General features: G+C 40.3%; 1 protein-coding gene across 5 annotated transcripts in view; it reads right to left on the bottom strand.

Annotated features, from left to right (window-relative positions):
* The window catches only part of FAM110B (family with sequence similarity 110 member B), a 119448-nt gene that overhangs the window by 50651 nt on the left and 56410 nt on the right, over positions 1 to 12387 (bottom strand). The window contains exon 1 of one of the 5 annotated variants that reach the window (XM_069960017.1): positions 11129 to 11265. The exons of 3 other annotated variants lie outside the window; for them this stretch is intronic. The gene's annotated coding sequence lies outside the window, so the exon portion shown is untranslated. Of the gene's footprint in view, positions 1 to 11115; positions 11266 to 12387 lie in introns of those variants that run through there. One more of the 5 variants, XM_069960016.1, reaches the window with a different exon arrangement.

Genomic DNA, 12387 nt, shown 5'->3' on the forward strand with positions numbered 1-12387 from the left:
TGAGTAACTAAGACACCACAGCGGTTTTCAGCCTCTGGTTGCAAACAATTGAAGAACTTAAAACGCTGAAAAAGTTCATTAGAAAGTAGAGTAGAAAGTTGTAAACCTTATTATTTATGATAACTGAAAAGATATTCCAAGCATACAAAGTGTTTAAAAATAAAAAAAGAGGGTGCTTTCAAAGTAAAAAAAAATAAATAAATAAATACTCACCTGTTTTTACCCCTCAACAGCTGCCATTCGGATGGCTCCTAGTCCCTGAAATTCTCCACTTTTCCCTGACATTTCTTCCCTGCAGAAAAGGTCCGATTAGCCAATCAATGCCCAAGGCAGGACAAAGTTGTGGCCAGTGACTGGCTCAGCTGGTAATTTCTGCAGGAGCAGAGGACCTTTATGTACAGAGAGCAATAAGAACAGCAGCTGCAGGGGATCAGGGCAGATGAGTATATATATTTTTTTTATTATTATTATTATTATTATTATTTAAGCACCTCCACTCGAATGTATATTTTTTTAAAAATACATTAAAAAACTAAACTTTATACAAGTACTAGTAGATATTTGCTAGTTTTCTATAGTGTTCTGAATTAGAGATGAGCACAACCCTATCCATATTTTCCAGGACTCCATAGAGCTACGTCTGACTTCTGCAGCCACTGGTATTCACATGTTGAACAATCAGACTCTAGCATGCTCAAGTTGCACTCATCCCTTTTCCGATTACAGTTCTATGTACTCACTATTTCTGGATTAGTTAACTAATCAGAGACGCGCTGCCTATTATAATAGTAATAATGGGGTTTGAAACAGTATTGTCTGGTTACGAACATTAAAAAGCCAAACATTTAAGCCAAGAAAGAGAAACTTCTGAAAATGTGATAGGAATCCTTGTAGCGGTGAGCTTGGTAAAGACTTCCATCAATCTACCCAACAATTACTTATGGCAAGTTGGGAAAAGTGCTTGTCACTCAGACCAAAGTTTCTGCCTCAAAGCATGCAATCACGCGAAACTCCCATCTCTCCAGCACTTCCTTTCCTAGCCGGGCAATTTACAGCAAGAAATGAGCAGGGCTGCCAACGACAGGCATATTATTAAAGTGTTACAGCCCAGGAGCATCAGTCTCACAAACCCCAAAATTGTCCTTCCCTTGGGTGACATGAAGCAGAGATCTCAGGAGTCTCCATAATATGGGACATTGTGTTATCATGATCAGTCCCATCCTCTGCATATAAATAATATCTAGAGAGAAATTATTCATACAAAGTACCAGGCACAACACTGTTCCATAAAAGGTCCCTAGGCTGTCATGACAAGGAAGACCCCCAAGTCTTTTGCACCGTCAGCACAAAGGATATTTTGGCCCCTTGAAACACCTTAGCCATCTTGAGTTAATGGGCACATTTATAGGCCTACCTCACCTTAAAGGGGTTATCTAGTGCTACAAAAACATGGCCACTTTCTTTCAGAGACAACACGACTCGTGTCTCCAGTTCAGGTGTGGTTTGCAATTAAGCACCATTCACTTCAATGGAACTGAGCAGCAAAACCCCGCCCAAGCTGGAGACAAGAGTGGGGCTGTCTCTGGAAGAAAGTGGCCATGTTTTTGTAGCGCTGGACAACCCCTTTAACTGTAGTCAGTGCAAATGCACATTGAGTCCTCAGCTATTGGCGGGGCTAATGAATGAGCATTTCCACAAGCCTCTTTATACATATACTTACAACTTTGAATGAAATCTGTTGCTGAGAGACAGAGCCTTATCTTTAGCACAAGTAAAATAATGGGCCATGTGGCAATCCAACAAACCCAATGCCAACCACCTCAACACCGCGACAGACCAGTTTAACCAAATTTTATCTAATGTGCATAGACCCCTGAAATGGTTCCTGGGATCTGGTTGTCCAGACACCCATCGAGCCAGAAAAGGTGCATGGCTGAGTACTTCATTCCATAGCTTGATGCTCTACCCATCTCACTGCAGGAGATAGGCTTATAGACTTGCAATAGAGGCTGTCTGCTCAGACAGAAAGGGCGATAAGCCAGGGAGAGAAGAACTTGGCTGAGTGCTTCTCCTAATTCTAATGATTGGTGGGTGTCTATAAAACCCAGACCATGAGTGATCAAAACTTAACACATCTGTGTGACATGTTGAAAGTTCTTTTTAAATTGACAGGGCCTATTTAGAAATACTAGCTAACCTATTCTTTCCCCTTTCAAACATTAGGGCTGATTTATCACTGCATTTTAGGGGGGGGGGTCTAAACAGTCTACAGATGTAACAGACTAATCAAACACGGTCATTTTAATAATTCTGTCAACTTTGAGGACTAAGGCCGAGATTCATCAAACATGGTGCAAAGTGAAATCGGCTTAGTTGCCCCTAGCAACCAATCAGATTCCACCTTTCATTCCTCACAGACTCTTTGGAAAATGAAAGTTGGAATCTGATTGGTTGCTAGCGGCAACTGAGTCAGTTCTACTTTACATCAGTTTGATAAATCTCCCCCTAAGCGTCTAAAAATCTGACAATTCCCAGTAAGTTCCCGATTCTACCTAAAACGTGTGGTTTACTCATAAACTATTCCAAAATTAGAGAGCCTTAAATGAATGAAGACCCAGGAGCCTCAGTGAGATTCCTGTGATGACAATTGATTTTAACCTCTGCAACCTAATTAGAGTTTAATCATAAAGCCATTCACTTCTGTCAATGCTTTCTGGTTACGTCATTGCTTCTTTTCATTCCCCTATTCTATGGCCTTGTCCACATACATTCCATTCCCTTTTTTCCTGTGTCCTGAATCACTTGTGTCTTGTAAACATTGATCCACCCTATAATATCTATTCTTGTCACTTGGCCTAGATCTTTTAACCTTAGTGTCCTATATCCATGATTAATATAGCTATAAACACACACTTTTTAAGCCCGCGCTCCAACCCCCCCCCCCCTTTTTTTTTTTTTACCCATCAGCAACATAAAAGCTGATTGGGGTGGGTAATAATGGCAGGAAGATAAAAAGGCTAATACAGCAAGGATGCAATCTTGTATGTGAGCATGTTCGTGCTTCCATATAGGTACCAATGATAATAGTCGGGAAAAGATTTTGGTTCCTCTACGTAAACAACAAACAGCTGCCATCACATGACCCCCATATAATATAGAGTGCACCTTAGTCAACCGCGATGGTAGCCACTATGTTCACAACCGTCATATTGATGGCTGTTTTTAGTGGACGGTCATCATGTAACAGCAAACAATGGCAGTTATTTAAAAAAAACAAAAAACTATTTTAAAATAACGGCAGTTATATGTTGTTCCATGATGATTAAAAATGGCCATCATTATGACGGGGTGTGAACATGGCCTTAAAAGGGGTACTCCAGCAAAAAAAATAAATTATTTCTAATCAATTGGTGTCAGAAAGTTATATAGATTTGATCACTTCTACTTCAAAATCTAAAGTCTTTCAGCACTTATCCGCTGCTGTATGTCCTGCAGGAAGTAGTGAATTCTTTCCAGTCTGACACAGTGCTCTCTGCTGCCACCTCTGTCCGAGACAGGAACTGTCCAGCGCAGTAGCAAATTCTCATAGAAAACCTCTCCTGTTCTGGACAGTACCTGTCATGGACAGAGGAGGTGGCAGCAGAGGGCACTGTTGTCAGATTGAAAATACACCACTTCCTTCAGGACATCCAGCAGCTGATAAGTATAGGAAGACTTAACATTTTTCAAATTTTAGGTAAAATTTAAAATCTACATAAACTTTCTGAAACCAGTTAATGTGAAAGGAGAAAAATGTTGCCGGTGTACTACTTTAATTTTCTAGGCTTTGTATGACAAAAGGGGTCGAACATTGGTACCCAACCAATTTATGGTATCTATATATCCTAACAGGGATGTGAAATAAGGACCTGTCATCATGCTGCCTGAACCAACAGTAATTGTGACAGTCCATAGGGATTTCTCTCACCCCATCATCCTGTTTGGGTATAGGAATAAATCTATCAATTAAGGCTGAGTTTTACCAAATCAAATTTAGTTAAGGACAGAAAACCACCTAGGAATGACTCATGGTTCAGGCAGCATGAAAGTGATGACAGGTTTCCTTTATTAATCTGTTATATTCACTTATAGTTGTTTGATGCCATTGATGTAAGCAAACTATTGACTTATTGCACAGCATTTTCACATGTGTAACCATCACCCTGGGGCAGAACTGAAATTATTCAGGGAATGCATGTATAGCAGTTCCTACATATGCTTCTCTGGAAATGTGCACTAAAAAGGTCAGAAAAGACTATTCCCTGACCTAGCCCAGCAGATACAGGTTGTTTAGGGAATGTTTAAGGTCCACCTACATATCACGTTACCATGAACAACACACCGAACAAACTAAAGAAAAGCATCCCTAAAATATAATCCTATCAATTGATATCCTTTAAATTAAGAGTTAAAATGGTATATAACGATTTGTAAATTATATTAAAAAAAAAACCTCAAGCTTTCCAGTACTTCTCAGCTGCTGAATGTCCTGCAGGGAGTGGTGTATTATTTCCAGTCTATGACAGTGCTCTCTGCTGCCACCTCTGTTCGTGTCAGAGCAGAGGAGGTGTTCTATGAGTATTTGCTATTTCTCTGACAGTTCCCACACTTCCTGCACAACATACAACAGCTGATAAGTGCTGGAAGACTTAAGTTTTTTTTTTTATAGAAGTCATTTACAAATCTGCACCAGTTGATATGAAAAAAAACAAAAAGAAAAAACATTTTTCCGGCGTTCCCTTTTAAGGCACACATCACTAAATCCAGGCTAATGCATTTCAAACTTTGGCTGATGAGCTCTTTCTATGACTAAAGGTCTCCATACACTGGTGGTTCTGACTCCACAGGCAGATGAAGTCAGTGGAGATGGGGAATCAGACTTGATAGATTTTTACTGCTCGACCACTTTGTTCTCATAAGGATAAACCAGCACAAGAGACGTTTACTGGATTTTACTGTCTGCGCAGCAGTACATTCACTTTAAGATTTTTACAGGGAAAGAACGGCATTGGCGCGGGGGTTTCCTGCAGTGCTTCAGCCCTGGCAGGTGCCCGGGAATAGAATAGCGCTGTACACGGGAAGTGGACCATGATAAAAAAAAAAAAAAAAAAAAATCTGTCCTTCCACCCCCCCCCCCCCCCCCAAACCACTTGTACCTTCGGATAGCTGCTTTTAATCCAAGATCTGTCCTGGGATCGGTTCAGCAGGTGATGCAGTTATTGTCCTAACAAACAACTTTTAAACTAGACTGTATGCATTAGGCTGGCACACCCTCTCTGTCCCTCCTCCCCACCCTCTTCATCATTAGGAATGCTCCAGGCAGATTGTCTCCTATTCCCCACCTGTGGCAGCCCGGAACATGGGCTGGATCGTTAAGGCACTTGTGCAATGTTCAGCATGCAGAAAATGCTCCAGTGGCATTCCTGATGATGAAGAGGGTGGGGAGGAGGGATGGTGGGGTGGTGCAAGGTTAGGGCCCAAATTTTAAGCCACGCCCATAGGGCACAGGGCTGCAAGCTTAAAAGTTGTTTTTTAGGACAATAACTGCATTACGTGCCGAACGGACCTCAGGACAGATCTTGGATTAAAAGCAGCTATCCTAAGGTACAAGTGGTTTGGGGGTGGGGGGACAGATTGTGGGTACAGAGTCGCTTTAAAGCAAATGTACTGCTGGTACATTCACTCTAAAGAGGTTTTCCAACATAAAACTAACTTGCCCCCTATTCACAGGATAGATCGTGGGGGGGGGGGGGGGGGAATTGGAATTCCCCTTTAACCCTATATTTTAAGTGGATAACAATAAAAGGTACTGGATTTTAAGGATGCTGGATACGGATTTCCTTTTTCCTATGTATCAGCATAATCCCTTTCTGTTCTGCGTGTCCAACTCCTACCACCAGCTTCAGGTGAGCCGACCACTACAATGTATTTCTCATAAACAGCACACTGTGGCCTACAGAAGGTAATGGCAGAGAAACATTTTTTGGTCACGTTCTGACAAATACTTTGCATAATTTACAGCTAGGTCAAAGGCAGCTATACTGCTCTACTGCTATTTTTATTTAATGAATTTAAGCCGCCTCCAGGCTGATTTTTGAAATGACGTTTACATTACATACCAAGCATTCCCCATTTCATTTTCCTCTGGGTTCCATTAAAAATTTCCCAGCATGCATGAGTGGAGATAATGAACTTCTATCAGTCCCCTCCATGTGTGAGAACTGCAGAGGGGGTGGAGCCTGGTTCCTTATGAGCCTGATGCAGGCCTGTTTGCATATTGATTTATTCCATCTCGGTTGTGGCATCACTGCTCGTTGGTACCTCACCTATATGTAGAAGTCTAAAAAAACCAACAATTTTTAGAGTCAAATTCGATCATTTCATACAACTTCTCTAATGGCATAACCACTCAGAACATTTACACGCAACAAAACATGCCACGAGTTGATAGAAATAGATCTGCAAAGATATTATAGTAATTCCACCAAATAATATCATTATTCCATACTTTAGCTTATGAAAAGCAAACATTGGCGACAACTGTGTAGCAATGACAGATGTTCACTATTTGCAGTTTATATATAGATATAGTTCCGTGAAAATTTCTGTAGTTTACTTATAGCATACTTATCTTGAATCACAGCGTGTCTCGTAACCCAGAGCTGCATTCATAATTCTGCTGTTTGACTCACAGAAAAGACATTCAGTGTTTCTTGTAACTTACTGATTAAAATCCCTGCTCTTTAAGTCTAATGGGAAGTGTTACTGTAGGCGGCTGGGTTCACACATCGTATGAAACGGGCCGTTCTGTCACAGAATGGCCAGTGTCAGTGAAGATCATCCCGGCCGGATGATCTTCCTTTCTGTTGAAACGGGATGCGCCCACATCCCAATTCACCGCTGCACACAATGGAGCGTGCGGCCAGAGCTGCACTCTCCATTGTGTGAACTGACATGTCTGTGCGGCCGCTATTTAATGAATAGTGGACGCACAAAACTGAAATGCCAGTTTTTTTGTGTGGCCAGTTGGAATAGTGGCTGGAGCGTATATTATATACACTTCCATTCATTCAATTACAACCTATCTTTTGCATAAATCACGGCCGTTGTTGCAATTTGCAACAACAGCCGTGATTTTTGTAAAAGATACGTTGTGTGAACATAGTCTAAGTATATAATATATATATATATAAATATATATAAAATATATATATATATATATATATATATATATATATATATATATATATATATATATATATATATATATATATATATATATATAATATATATATATATTATATATATTATATATATATATATACCAGAGAAAAAAGTCCAGCACCAGGTCGGCATATACCATTAAAATTCCATACTTTATTAGAAAATCTTCACATAGGACAGTAATAAAAGTTTACGCGTTTCAGCGCTTCTCGCGCCTTGTTCACAACTGAAGCATGCTTCAGTTGTGAACAAGGCGCGAGAAGCGCTGAAACGCGTAAACTTTTATTACTGTCCTATGTGAAGATTTTCTAATAAAGTATGGAATTTTAATGGTATATGCCGACCTGGTGCTGGACTTTTTTCTCTGGTATGCTGTGACCCTGGCTCCGGGTCTTACCGTGTACCGACGGCTATACCACAGCAGGTGAGCTGACCAACAAACAGACTTTTGAATATTTATATATATATATTTTTTTTTTTTTTATTTAATTTATTTATTCCTTTAAAGGCAATTACTGTTTAGAGCCACCCACTGGACTCCTAAGTCCAGAATGAGCAGATCCAAATAATAAGTGATACTGTAACTTTTACTACAAAACTAAACAGTGGTGCCTTGGATTACGAGCATAATTCGTTCCGGGGCCATGCTTGTAATTCTAATCCACTCTTAAACCAAAGCAAATTTTCCCATAAGAAATCATAGAAATGCAGACAATTGGTTTCACACCCCAAAAATAATGATTTATTACTTTGAATAACATGTAAAACAGATGAAAAACATTCAGAAACAGCAGAACATGTGATATTATAAGTTACTGTACAGTAATGGAGAGGATGGGGAACACAAGGGCTGACAGAGACTGCAAGGAGCATGAAGGAATGAGCAGGGCAGATGTGGGCACAGTATAGCAGTACTCTATGTCCGGGGAGAGAGGGGTTACAGCTATGGAGAGATTACCTCCACAGTCCTGTCCCCTGATGTAAGCCCCAGCCTGAAGTGGATCTGCTATGATTTGGAAGGTGAGGGAGACTTCCTGGGTCAGAGTACAGTGCTGTAGACCACGCTATGCAGACCATGCCCCTCCTTCACTTGCCCTGCCACCCAGTACAGGGAGCTCTTAAACCAAAGCAATGCTCTTAAAACAAGTTACTCTTAAACCAAGGCACCACTGTATTTCCTTTTGATCTGTAATGTGCTGCTGGTAGATGTTTAACGTGACACATTCCCTTTAAAACGTTATCATGGATAAGAGGTCACCCCCTCTGGCTCTGTGTTGTGGACACAACTAGTAGCTTTCTGTAGTCTACCCTTCTTAAAGGAGTCTTACCAACTTATAAAGTTATATCTTATCCACAGTATATGTTGGGAAGCCAACTGCTGGAAGCCCTAGCAGAGACGAAAAAAGTGAATGGTATGCACTGCACACGGGAGTTCAGCGCTCTATTCATTGCCTATGGGACTTCTAAGAATTGCATCTTATCTGGGCTCACCTTATAGACCATAAGTGCTCTAGATTATTAGACTCTTATCTTGTCTTCTCTTCATAAACAATAGTAAAAAACATATAGTAACAATATATATTTTAAAGTTCTAATACACATATAAAAAACAAACAGTGTAGGAGGCTGAAAGCACGTGCAGCATCAGCACACGTCTCGCTTCACACATGGCCATTTATCTTATTTTTATCTAGACAAAACCAACTAACACTTCAGAAAAATTTTGGCGCTGAGCCAGCTGTATGACCTAGTGGCTGCGAAAACAGATAGAAGGTCTGCCTTTATTTAGTGACACAGGAAAAGACCTTCACCAAATCTACAGGGGTTAAAAAGACAAAAAGGATTATTGTGAAAGGGAAATTAATTTTAAAACAAATATGCTGAATGAGAAAAGAAAAAGGAAAGAGAAAGACAGAAAGAAAGAAAGACAGAAAGAAAGAAAGACAGAAAGAAAGAAAGACAGAAAGAAAGAAAGACAGAAAGAAAGAAAGACAGAAAGAAAGAAAGACAGAAAGAAAGAAAGACAGAAAGAAAGAAAGACAGACAGACAGAAAGACAGACAGACAGAAAGACAGAAAGACAGAAAGACAGAAAGACAGAAAGACAGAAAGACAGACAGACAGACAGACAGACAGAAAGACAGAAAGACAGACAGACAGACAGACAGACAGAAAGACAGAAAGACAGAAAGACAGACAGACAGACAGACAGACAGAAAGACAGAAAGACAGAAAGAAAGACAGAAAGAAAGAAAGACCGAAAGACCGAAAGAAAGACAGAAAGAGAGCATGTAATATAAATTAAAAAAAAAAAAAAAAAAAAGTTTGTCCATGGAGAAAAAAAAACAAAACAAAAAAAACAACAACTTTTAAAACAAAAATTATCCTAAATTTGGAACAGTCAGGTCATTCACTGAACAATTACTCACAACTTTAGTCTGGGTTCGGTCATAACTAGTATATTTAACAGGCCTGAAAGTCTGGCAAATGTGCGGCCATGTCTCATTTTGCAAACTGGACCACATAGTAGCCATTTTTGGGAACAGAATGAAGGTGAAGCTTACAACATGCCATGATTTGGGATCTATTGGCAAATAGGCAAGAACGTTTCCTCAATTTGTACAGAGATCAATAATAATTAAAAAAAAAAGTTGCAGAGTCGCTTGCTAATGACTGAAAAGATATTTAAAGGGGTATTCTGCTCATCTTTAACATTTAATATGTTGTTGGAAACATAACAAAACAGGCTATTCTTACCTTTTCTCCTGCGTTATTTTTGAGGTTCCCGGCTGAATGATCCCACCTCCATTTCAGAGACTGCCTTGTCTCGGCAGTAAAAGTCCGCTTTCTGTAGTCCACCCTTTTTAAAGGAGTATTTCCAAATTACAAAGTTATCTCCTATACACAGTGTATATTGGGAAGCCAACTGGTAGGAGTCCTAGCAATCACGGGAGCCGAAAAAGGTGACAAAAAGTAACAAAAAAAAAAAAAACAGGCTATTCTTACCTTTCCTCCGCCATCATTTTTCAGGTCCCTGGCTGAATGATCCCATCTCCACTCATCTCGGCAGGAACAGTCTGCTTAGCCAATCACTGACAGAGATGGGACAGCACCATGTTTAGTGATTGACGGATGGGGGCTGTCGTTGCCAAGACCAGTCTCGGAAATGGTGGTGGGATCATTCAGCCATTGACTCGAAAATCATGTAGGATGACAGCGGAGCATGGAATGGTAAGACTGGACGTTTTTGTTATGTTCTCTGCCAGGGCGGCAACATATTAAAAGTAAAAAATTACTGGAATACCCCTCTAATCTTACTGTTTGACTAAAACAAAAATAACTGTAGCAAAGGCTTTTTACCTGCTGTAAGTTATTACACCTATTGCTGCCCTACATTTGCACCATACAATAACACAGACATGTGCCAGACGGACTCTAGGGAAGCATATATAATTCCCGAGCGTAAGTAAGAGAGATCACGAGAAGCTAATCTAGAAGATAAGCTCACGCACTACATCATAAAGTTTGGAGTGCATTCAAGTCTATACGCACAAAGTAAAACCTACTCTCCTACTCTACAAAATCATATGACATCATGCTCATGATGTAGCGTCTGCATACTGATCATCATATTGCATAAAAGTCATCAGAATTTACTTTCAAAGAACAAGACCCCTCGTACGAAACAAGAACATGAAGAAAGGCACTGGACACAGCCGCTGTGACATTCCCGGCACACAATATAAATCACAGTAATAGAACGGCACAGCACATTAAACAGATTACATGATCAAGACCATTCATTTCATGCATGGCCGTATAGTAGAGAGTGGATATAAAAGGGCAGATGTACCCTCTTGGTTGACCTCTGCTTGTAGTCAAGTATGATCCTTCCAAGGGAGAGGGATGTCTCTGGCTGGTGGGTCTCTCTTTATCCTCTGCTCCAAGCTCCTTCGCCACTTACTGCGAGAACACAATACCTCTGTGTTTCTAACGCAGCACACAAAGATTACTGAGAAAACCTATGGAAGGAGGTAAGCAGCAACATGAGCAGCCAATGGGGAAGAGATCCATGGCAGAAATTAGCACATGCTCACTGAGGCTCTGCTACTGTCACCAGCGCTTAGAAGCCTCCTAATCTAATTATAGCCATTTGCTAGGACCGTACTACTGAAGCAAAGCCCGGGAGCAAATTAAATTTTAATAAGTAAAAACCTTTTTAGATAATCTAAAGATTCCCGCTTGATATCAAGCTCAGACGTTAGCCTCAATTGATGTGCTCTCTGGGTTATAAACTCTGTTGCCACGCAGCTTTTCTTCTCTTCTTCCTGCTTAATCATGAAAAGCGTTTGTCACTTTAACCTGCGTATGCATAATTCATTAAGTCAGCGTGCACACATTACTAGTGGCAGGAGAGCCTACACTTACTGACCAGATGAAAGCTATCGATAGGAGATGCTAGAATTGATTGGCCAGGTTTATGGTCCGAGTCAGGCGGATTTCGATTCACAGGGAATCAATAGGGACGAGTCTGTAATAAACATAGACCCTATACATTCCCTAATAAAAAACAAGGTAAGCCGAGGCTGAAATAGCACTGACTAAACAACCCCATACAGTGGGGAGCATGAGTATCCCCCTACCCTACTCTGTAAACTAAATGTTCAGAGGTCTTTCCAAGTTAAAAGTTGAAGTTAAAAAAAGATGGCTCCCTAGACAATCTAAGGTCTATGCTGAATGGTTGTAGCAGTCTTCGCAACACAACGATTCCTATTTATTCTTTATATAATTTCCTAGTTTTAATTCCAACATAAGGGGGGAGGGGGGGGGGGGGAACAACTGGAATATTTGTATTTTGAGGATTTTCTATGTTTGCAGTCTATTACATTCTTCTTGGAGTTCCAACCTGTTGCCAAGTTTGCACAGTCAAGAGCTGTAAGAAGAACATTAGTCTGTGAGGGTTAACATGGATTTCCTCTAATTGAACTATATAATGCTGCGTTTACACGGAACGATCGAATTCGAACGATAATCGTACGTGTAAACGCAGCAAACGATCAAATGACGAGCGAGAAATCTTTAATTTTGATCTTTCAACAAGTTCTCAAATCGTCGTTGATCGTTC

This window comes from Dendropsophus ebraccatus, chromosome 2 (genome assembly GCF_027789765.1).
Source record: "Dendropsophus ebraccatus isolate aDenEbr1 chromosome 2, aDenEbr1.pat, whole genome shotgun sequence".
NCBI classification, from domain to species: Eukaryota; Metazoa; Chordata; class Amphibia; order Anura; family Hylidae; genus Dendropsophus; species Dendropsophus ebraccatus.